The sequence below is a fragment of the Monodon monoceros genome, unplaced genomic scaffold, assembly GCF_005190385.1.
Source record: "Monodon monoceros isolate NGI ecotype Baffin Bay Population unplaced genomic scaffold, NGI_Narwhal_1 Super_Scaffold_12, whole genome shotgun sequence".
In the NCBI taxonomy this organism is placed as follows: Eukaryota; Metazoa; Chordata; class Mammalia; order Artiodactyla; family Monodontidae; genus Monodon; species Monodon monoceros.
The window spans coordinates 47,494,957-47,506,127 of NW_021703768.1; the positions used below are offsets into that span (position 1 = coordinate 47,494,957).

Below are 11,171 nucleotides of genomic sequence, written 5' to 3' on the forward strand. Positions count from 1 at the left end.
GCAAATAGAAGAGTTAGATGTGTTGTGTTCATTTCTGATATTCAGCTATATCTGGACATGATTTACATACTTATAGGGCGTATTTGCATTTGTGTTGAAGTGCCTTTTGCCAAAGAAGCTACTCTGAGGGAAAGAGGATGAGGCAGGCAGGCCTGAAAAAACCACAAGAACTCTGACATTGTACGTATAGACTGGTCCTAACAGCATGTAGTTCTGTCACTTAGATTTGTTCTAAGCTTCTCAGAAGACTTGTGTCTGAGATTGAAGGAAAAGAGTAACAGTGAGCAAGGTCTGAAAAAGTTTGTTTTGCTCAAATGACTGAAAAATATCAAAGTGCAAAGTAGTGTGAGTTACACACTGAAAAACATAAAACAAAGTAACTATACAGACTTTTAAAAAACATACAAAACTAAAGGAGAGAGGACTCCAGGGGAACACGGCGTCTGTGTGGGCCCCTGGGGGAGGCCAGCCTAAAGGAGCACGAGAACCCAGTGGTCCCCACGGGAGCGGACAGGGACCTTCACCCAGCAACCCACAGTAGCGCCCTCTCAAGGCTCAAAGATTTGTCTGAACACGTGTGAGTCACCCCTCAAGATTTATGAAGATAAAAGGGAGATGCCTTTAAGGAGGCCAGAGATCCCACAACAGCAAAGTGGAGCGGGAGCCAGAGAAATAGAATTTACTGTTGCTAAGAATATCCCTAGATACGACTTGGGGAGCCAAATGGCAGTGAGGAAGAAAGCCTGTTTCCGGGGTTGATGAAAACGCTTCCTGAGGTTAGAGAAAAATACACAGTCAAATGTGAGTTGTTAGAATGAAAATAATTTCTTTGAGTATGCATGGATTTTGTTTAAGCCAGTGGGGATTGGAGGGAGGAGTTGACCCACAAATGCTAAGTTCTCAGCTACTATACCTCCAGGAATTTAGTCATCTTTACTGATTAGTTATAATGCCAAGCATTTCATAAGTTCTCAGAAAATGTGAAATTATGTTATTCACCTAGATCAATTTAAGAAGTGAACAGAAATAATATAAACTGTGAACCAAATATTACATATCTGGGGGGGGAAAATCAGCTAAATGCTGTGGGAAGCCTACACACTATCAGAGAAAAACTCATTTGAAATATTTAATTATTCATTCAGTATTTAATGAGTACCCTTAAGGGTAACCATAGAATAGTTGCCCCAGTGGACTAGTGACTCAGTGGTTTTAAATTAACTAATCAGTCAAATCAGACAAATGATGGATTTGACCTGGTAAGATTTGCTGAATTAATCAGGTTTTTAACAAATTTTCCTTGACATATTTAAAGACCATCATTAAGAGGTACTTTCCTATAGGAATTCAGAACCTGTAGAAATCTGAATAGACAAAGGGATTTAACTGAAAACTGTTGGCTAAAGTGATGGCCATTCTCAGCCTGTTTACCTAGGAGGCAGCAAGGCCTTGCTAAGAGTATGGATCTTGAAACCAAATAGGTTAGAATTTCAACTCTCCAATGGCATTCTGTGTAGCTTTAGGTAAGTTACTTAACCTCTCTGAGCTTTTTCCAGATCTGAAAAAGGGAGATAATAATACTCATGAGTGGAGGAGCTTCAAGATGGCAGAAGAGTAAGACATGGAGATCACATTCCTCCCCACAAATACATCAGAAATACATCTACATGTGGAACAACTCCTACAGAACACCTACTGAACGCTGGCAGAAGACCTCAGACCTCCCAAAAGGCAAGAAACTCCCCACGTACCTGGGTAAGACACAAGAAAAAGGAAAAAACAGAGACAAAAGAATAAGGACGGGACCTGCACCAGTGGGAGGGAGCTGTGGAGGAGGAAAGGTTTTCACACACTAGAAGCCCTTTTGCGGCGGAGACTGCTGGTGGCAGAGGGGGGAAGCTTCGGAGCCGCGGAGGAGAGCACAGCAACAGGGGTGCGGAGGGCAAAGCGGAGAGATGCCCGCACAGAGGACCGGTGCCGACTTGCACTCACCAGCCCAAGAGGCTTGTCGGCTCACCCGCCAGAACGGGCGGGGCCTGGGAGCTGAGGCTCGGGCTTCGGTCGGAGCGCCAGGAGAGGACGGGGGTTGGCGGCGTGAACACAGCCTGAAGGGGCTAGTCCGCCACAGCTAGCCGGGAGTCCGTGAAAAGGTCTAGAACTGCCGAAGAGACAAGAGACTTTCTCTTGCCTCTTTGTTTCCTGGTGCGCGAGGGGAGGGGATTCAGAGCGCCGCTTAAAGGAGCTCCAGAGATGGGCGCGAGGCGCGGCTATCAGTGCGGACTCCAGAGACGGGCATGAGACGCTAAGGCTGCTGCTGCCGCCACCAAGAAGCCTGTGTGCAAGCACAGGTCACTCTCCACACCTCACCTCCCAGGAGCCTGTGCAGCCCGCCACTGCCAGGGTCCCGTGATCCAGGGACAACTTCCCCGGGAGAACACATGGCGCGCCTCAGGCTGCTGCAACGTCACGCTGGCCTCTGCCGCCGCAGGCTCGCCCCGCATCCGTGCCCCTCCCTCCCCCTGGCCTGAGTGAGCCAGAGCCCCTGCATCGGCTGCTCCTTTTACCCCGTCCTGTCTGAGCGGGAACAGGCGCTCTCGGGCGACCTACACGCAGAGGCGGGTCCAAATCCAAAGCTGAACCCCGGAAGCTGTGCGAACAAAGAAGAGAAAGGGAAATCGCTCCCAGCAGCCTCAGGAGCAGCGGATTAAATCTCCACAATCAACTGAATGTACCCTGCATCTGTGGAATACCTGAATAGACAACGAGTCATCCCAAATTAAGGTGGTGCACTTTGGGAGCAACAATATATATATTTGTTTCCTTTTTCTCTTTTTGTGAGTGTGTATGTGTATGCTTCTGTGTGTGATTTTGTCTATATAGCTTTGCTTTTACCATTTGTCCTAGGGATCTGTCATTTATTTTTTTTTCTTTACTTATAGCTTTAGCGCTTGTTATCATTGGTGGATTTGTTTTTTTGGTTTGGTTGCTCTCTTCTCTCTTTTTCTTTATTACTTTTTAATATTTTTTAAATTTTTAAATAATTATTTTCATCTTTTTATTTTAATAACTTTATGCTATTTTCTTTCTTGCTTTCTTTCTTTTTTTCTCCCTTTTATTCTGAGTCATGTGGATGACAGGGTCTTGGTGCTCTGGCTGGGCATCAGACCTGTCCCTCTGAGGTGGGAGAGCTAAGTTCAGGACATTGGTCCACCAGAGATTTCCCAGCTGCACATAATATCAAATGGCAAAAATCTCCCAGAGATCTCCATCTCAATGCTAAGACCCAGCTCCACTCAAAGACCAGCAAGCTACAGTGCTGGACATCCTATGCCAAACAACTAGCAAGACAGGAACACAACCCCACCCATTAGCAGAGAGGCTGCCCAAAATCATAATAAGGTCACAGACACCCCAAAACACACCACCAGACGTGGACCTGCCCAACAGAAAGACAAGATCCAGCCTCATCTACCAGAACACAGGCACTAGTCCCCTCTACCAGGAAGCCTACACAACCCACTAAACCAACTTTAGGCACTGGGGGCAGACACCAAAAACAAAGGGAACTACGAACCTGCAGCCTGCAAAAAGGAGGCCCCAAACACAGTAAGTTAAGCAAATTGAGAAGACAGAGAAACACACAGCAGATGAAGGAGCAAAGTAAAAACCCACCAGACCAAACAAATGAAGAGGAAATAGGCAGCCTACCTGAAAAAGAATTCAGAGTAATAATAGTAAAGATGATCCAAAATCTTGGAAATAGAATGGAGAAAATACAAGAAACGTTTAACAAGGACCTAGAAGAACTAAAGAGCAAACAAACAATGATGAACAACACAATAAATGAAATTAAAAATTCTCTAGAAGGAATCAATACCAGAATAACCGAGGCAGAAGAACGGATAAGGGACCTGGAAGATAAAATAGTGGAAATAACTATTGCAGAGCAGAATAAAGGAAAGAGAGTGAAAAGAATTGAGGGCAGTCTCAGAGCCCTCTGGGACAACATTAAATGCACCAACACTCAAATTATAGGGGTCCCAGAAGAAGAAGAGAAAAAGAAAGGGACTGAGAAAATATTTGAAGAGATTATAGTTGAAAACTTCCCTAATATGGGAAAGGAAATACTTAATCAAGTCCAGGAAGTGCAGAGAGTCCCATACAGGATAAATCCAAGGAGAAACATGCCAAGACACATATTAATCAAACTGTCAAAAATTTAATACAAAGAAAATATATTAAAAGCAGCAAGGGAAGAATGACAAATAACATACAAGGGAATCCCCATAAGGTTAACAGCTGATTTTTCAGCAGAAACTCTGCAAGCCAGAAGGGAGTGGCAGGACATATTTAAAGTGATGAAAGGGAAAAACCTACAACCAAGATTACTCTACCCAGCAAGGATCTCATTCAGATTCGATGGAGAAATTAAAACCTTTACAGGCAAGCAAAAGCTAAGAGAATTCAGCACCACCAAACCAGCTTTACAACAAATGCTAAAGAAACTTCTCTAGGCAGGAAACACAAGAGAAGGAAAAGACCTACAATAACAAACCCAAAACAATTAAGAAAATGGTAATAGGAACATACATATCGATAATTACCTTAATAGTAAATGGATTAAACGCTCCAACCAAAAGACACAGACTGGCTGAATGGATATAAAAACAAGACCCTTACGTATGCTGTCTACAAGGGACCCACTTCACACCTAGGGACACATTCAGACTGAAAGTGAGGGGATGGAAAAAGATATTACATGCAAATGGAAACCAAAAGAAAGCTGGAGTAGCAATTCTCATATCAGACAAAATAGACTTTAAAACAAAGACTATCACAAGAGACAAAAAAGGACACTACATAATGATCAAGGGATCAATCCAAGAAGAAAATATAACAATTGTAAATAATTATGCAACCAACATAGGAGCACCTCAATACATAAGGCAAATAGTAACAGCCATAAAAGGGGAAATCGACAGTAACACAATCATATAGGGGACTTTAACACCTCACTTGCACCAATGGACAGATCATCCAAAATAAAAATAAATAAGGAAACACAAGCTTTAAATGATACATTAAACAAGATGGACTTAATTTATATTTAGAGAAAATTCCATCCGAAAACAACAGAATACACATTCTTCTCAAGCACTCATGGAACATTCTCCAAGACAGATCATATCTTGGGTCACAAATCAAGCCTTGGTTAATTAAAGAAAATTGAAATCGTGTCAAGTATCTTTTCTGACTACAATGCTATGAGACTAGGTATCAATTACAGGAAAAAATCTGTAAAAAATAAAACACATAGAGGATAAACAATATATCACTTAATAACCAAGAGATTGCTGAATAAATCAAACAGGAAATGAAAAAATACCTAGAAACAAATGACAATGAAAACACAACAACCCAAAACCTATGGGATGTAGCAAAAGCAGTTCTAAGAGGGAAGTTTATGGCAATACAATCCTACCACAAGAAACAAGAAACATCTCAAATAAATAACCTAACCTTACACCTAAAGCAATTAGAGAAAGAAGAACAAAAAATCCCTAAGGTTAGCAGAAGGAAAGAAATCATATAGATCAGATCAGAAATAAATAAAAAAGAAATGAAGGAAACAATAGCAAAGATCAATAAACCTAAGAGGTGGTTCTTTGAGAAGATAAACAAAATTGATAAACCATTACCCACACTCATCAAGAATAAAAGGGAGAAGACTCAAATCAATAGAATTAGAAATGAAAAAGGAGAAGTAACAACTGACACTGCAGAAATACAAAGGATCATGAGAGTTTACTAGAAACAACTATATGCCAATAAAATGGACAACCTGGAAGAAACGGACACATTCTTAGAAAAGCACAACCTTCCGAGGCTGAACCAGGAAGAAATAGAAAATATAAACAGACCAATCACAAGAACTGAAATTGAAACTGTGATTAAAAATCTCAGTGCTTTGTGACCGCCTGGAGGGGTGGGATAGGGAGGGTGGGAGGGAGGGAGATGCAAGAGGGAAGAGATATGGGAACATATGTATATGTATAACTGATTCACTTTGTTATAAAGCAGAAACTAACACACCATTGTAAAGCAATTATACCCCAATAAAGATGTTAAAAAAAAAAAAATCTTCAAACAAACAAAAGCCCAGGACCACATGGCTTCACGGGCGAATTCTATCAAACATTTAGAGAAGAGCTAACACCTATCCTTCTCAAAGTCTTCCAAAATAAAGCAGAGGGAGGAACACTCCCAAACTCATTCTATGAGGCCACCATCACCCTGATACCAAACCAGACAAAGATGTCACAAAGAAAGAAAACTATAGACCAATATCAGTGATGAACATAGATGCAAAAATGCTCAACAAAATACTAGCAAACAGAATCCAACAGCACATTAAAAGGATCATACACCATGATCAAGTGGGGTTTATCCCAGGAATGCAAGGATTCTTCAATATATGCAAATCAATCAATGTGATACACCATATTAACATATTGAAGGAGAAAACCCATATGACCATCTCAATAGATGCAGAAAAAGCTTTTGACAAAATTCAACACCCATTTATGATAAAAACCCTCCAGAAAGTAGGCATAGAGGGAACTTACCTCCACATAATAAAGGTCATATATGACAAACCCACAGCCAACATCATCCTCAATGGTGAAAAACTGAAACCATTTCCACTAAGATCAGGAACAAGACAAGGTTGCCCACTCTGATCACTATTATTCAACATTGTTTTGGAAGTTTTAGACACAGCAATCAGAGAAGAAAAATAAATAAAAGGAATCCAAATCAGATAGAAGAAGTAAAGCTGTCACTGTTTGCAGGTGACATGATACTATACATAGAGAATCCTAAAGATGCTACCGGAAAACTACTAGAGGTAACCAATGAATTTAGTAAAGTAGCAGGATACAAAATTAATGCACAGAAATCTTTTGCATTCCTTTACACTAATGATGAAAAATCTGAGAGTTAAATTAAGGAAACACTCCCATTTACCACTGCAACATAAAGAATAAAATACCTAGGAATAAACCTATCTAAGGAGACAAAATACCTGCATTCAGAAAACTATAAGACACTGATGAAAGAAATTAAAAATGATACAAATAGATGGAGAGATATACCATGTTCTTGAATTGGAAGAATCAACATTGTGAAAAAAGACTATACTACCCAAAGCAATCTACAGATTTAATGCAATCCCTATCAAACTACCACTGGCATTTTTCACAGAACTAGAACAAAAAATTTCACAATTTGTATGCAAACACAAAACACCCCGAATGGCCAAAGCAGTCTTGAGAAAGAAAAACGGAGCTGGAGGAATCAGGCTCCCTGTATTCAGACTAGACTACAAAGCTACAGTAATCAAGACAGTATGTTACTGGCACAAAAGCAGAAATATAGATCAATGGAACAGGATAGAAAGCCCAGAGATAAACCCACACATATATGGTCACCTTATTTTTGATAAAGGAGGCAAGAATATACAATGGAGAAAAGACAGCCTCTTCAATATATGGTGCTGGGAAAACTGGACAGCTACATGTAAAAGAATGAAATTAGAACACTCCCTAACACCAAACACAAAAATTAACTCAAAATGGATTAAAGACCTAAATGTAAGGCCAGACACTATAAAACTCTTAGAGGAAAACATAGGCGAACACTCTATGACATAAATCACAGCAAGATCCTTTTTGACCCACTTCCTAAAGAAATGGAAATAAAACCAAAATAAACTAATCGGACCTAATGAAACTTAAAAGCTTTTGCACAGCAAAGGAAAACACAAATAAGATGAAAAGACAACCCTCAGAATGGGAGAAAATATTTGCAAATGAAGCAAATGACCAAGGGTTAATCTCCAAATTTTACAAGCAGCTCATGAAGCTCAGTATCAAAAAAAACAAACAACCCAATCCAAAAGTGGGCAGAAGACCTAAATAGACATTTCTCCAAAGAAGATATACAGATTGCCAACAAGCACATGAAACAATGCTCAACCTCATTAATTATTAGAGAATTGCAAATCAAAACTACAATGAGATTTCATGTCACACCAGTCAGAATGGCCATCATCAGAAAAATCTAAAAACAGGGGTTTCCCCGGTGGCACAGTGGTTGAGAGTCTGCCTGCCCATGCAGGGGACACGGGTTTGTGCCCCGGTCTGCGAAGATCCCACATGCCGCGGAGCGGCTAGGCCCGTGAGCCATGGCCGCTGAGCCTGCGCGTCCGGAGCCTGTGCTCCGCAACGGGAGAGGCCGCAGCAGTGAGAGGCCCGCATACCGCAAAAAGAAAAAAAAAATCTACAAACAATAAATGCTGGAGAGGGTGTGGAGAAAAGGGAACCCTCCTGCACTGTTGGTGGGAATGTAAATTGATACAGCCACTATGGAGAACAGTATGGAGGTTCCTTAAATAACTAAAAATAGAACTACGATACGACCCAGCAAGCCCACTACTGGGCATATACCCTGAGAAAACCATAATTCAAAAAGAGTCATGTACCACAATGTTCATTGCAGCTCCATTTACAGTAGCCAGGACATGGAAGCAACCTAAGTGTCCATCGACAGATGAATGGATAAAGAAGATGTGGCACATATATACAATGGAATACTACTCAGCCATAAAGAGAAACGAAATTCAGCTATTTGTAGTGATGTGGATGGACCTAGAGTCTGTCATACAGAGTGAAGTAAGTCAGAAAGAGAAAGACAAATACCATATGCTAACACATATATACGGAATCTAAAAAAATATATATATATATATATGGTCATGAAGAACCTAGGAACAGGTTGGGAATAAAGACGCAGACCTACTAGAGGATGGACTTGATGACATGGGGAGGGGGAAAGGTAAGCTGGGACAAAGTGAGGGAGTGGCATGGACACATATACACTACCAAATGTAAAAACGATAGCTAGTGGGAAGCCGCCACATAGCACAGGGAGATCAGCTCGGTGCTTTGTGACCACCTGGAGGGGTGGGATAGGGAGGGTGGGAGGGAGGGAGACAAAAGAGGGAAGAGATATGGAGATACATGTATAGCTGAAGCACTTTGTTATAAATCAGAAACTAACATACCATTGTAAAGCAATTATACTCCAATAAAGATGTTAAAAAAAAAAAATCTGCCTGCCAACGCAGGGGACACAGGTTCGAGCCCTGGTCTGGGAAGACCCCACATGCCATGGAGCAGCTAAGCCCTTGCGCCACAACTACTGAGACTGCACTCTAGAGCCCGTGAGCCACAACTACTGAGCCTGCATGCTGCAACTACTGAGCCTGCGCTCTAGAGCGTACAAGCCACAGCTGCTGAGCCTATGAGCCACAGGGGCTGAGCCTGCATGCCACAACTACTAGAGCCCATGCTCCACAACAAGAGAAGCAACAACAATGAGAAGACCGCGCACTGCAACTAGAGAAAGCCCACACACAGCAATGAAGACCCAAGGCAGCCAAAAATAAATAAAACAAATACTTTTTTTTAAAAATTAAAATATAAATAAATAAAAATTTAAAAATAAATGTGATGAGAAACTATGGGAGGATTTTGAGCAGGGGAAGGATATGATCTGACTTAAACTTTAAGTGGCCCAAATAATCCAGATAATTGTAATCTGGATTCGAGTAATCCAGATCATTCTGGATGTTGAATGGACAGTGGACCATGGGAGGGTATCAGGAAGATGAGTCAGAAGGCCTTTGCCATGAGGCCTCTCATGGTTGATTTCTTCTGATGAGAGGTTAATCTCCAAATAAAGTGTTATTTATATGTGGTCAAAAAAGAAATACTCGGGCTTCCCTGGTGGCGCAGTGGTTGAGAGTCCGCCTGCCGATGCAGGGGACACGGGTTTGTGCTCCGGTCCGGGAAGATCCCACATGCCGCGGAGCGGCTGGGCCCGTGAGCCATGGCCGCTGAGCCTGCGCGTCCGGAGCCTGTGCTCCGCAACGGGAGAGGCCACAACAGTGAGAGGTCCGCGTACCGCAAAAAAAAAAAAAAAAAAAGTGCTCATATGTGTTTGAGTTTAAATGAACTAACGTGTATACAGTAGTGTCGAGGAGCACACTTGCCACATAGACAATGCTTGACTATCACCATCATTATCACCATCATCATCCATCATTACTACATTTTTCTCCTCTTAATATCAAATGACAAGCAACCACACATTCTTCCCCTAAAAGTTCCAAACTCTTTTAAATAAAAGAATCTTGGGCAAATATACTTTCAATTAAGCAGTAATACATAATGTATCCGTTCGGGTCCCATGAGTAACAGATAGCACACTCATATTAGGATCATTTAAGGAGGGTTTAGTAAAGAGACTATCTTAAAAGATGTGTGTAGAATAGAGGAATCCACGAAGGATGGTGAAGTAGCTGGAGCTAGCAATAATGGAGTTAAATAATAACCGCAGCCTAAAGGGACAAGGAGAGGGATGGGTCAATAGTCCCTAGGAGGAGACAGTCATAGAGTGGGCTGCCTTGAGAAGGGAGGTTATTATCTGGGACGCAGCTAGCCTCAGGTGACCCTGAAGGGAAAGAGATGAGGGAATGAACTTCATTTCACTCTCCTCCATCCCTCTGATGTCCTGCTGGGACTCCCCATCAGGTAAATGCAACAAAGCCAGAGGGCAAAGAAAGTTGCTGCCTACACCTCAGTGTAGTGTACACCTCCCAGGGCAAAAAGCCTACTAGGGTCGGGCAGGGAGAAGGGTGGAGCTGGAGGGGACATGAAAATCTGATCTGCAGTCTATGAAGAAGACGGTACTTTTCTGTTATCTCATCTCATCAGAAGAAAAACGTCTATCATTTATCTTTAATCCTCCCAACAACTCTTGAGATAGATACTGTTATTATCCCCATTGCACAAAAGAGGAAATCAGCTCCAAGAAGTAAATTGTCCAGTAAATAGTAGCAGAACCAGGATTCAAACCTGATTTGTCTGACTTCGAAGTCCATGTTTTTGTCTATCCTGACATCTTGCTTTGCTGCCAAAATCATGGACCGATGCATTTTTTTATTGGAATGTACTCGATTTACAATGTTGTGTTAGTTTCAGTTGTACAGCACAGTGACTCAGATAGATAGATAGATAGATAGATAGATAGATAGATAGATAGATAGA

The 11,171-nt window shown here is 41.6% G+C and overlaps 1 protein-coding gene across 2 annotated transcripts in view; it reads right to left on the reverse strand.

Moving 5' to 3' along the window:
* Nucleotides 1-11,171, reverse strand: part of PDE4D (phosphodiesterase 4D) — a 1,463,941-nt gene that overhangs the window by 1,127,103 nt on the left and 325,667 nt on the right. The gene's annotated exons all lie outside the window — the stretch shown is intronic.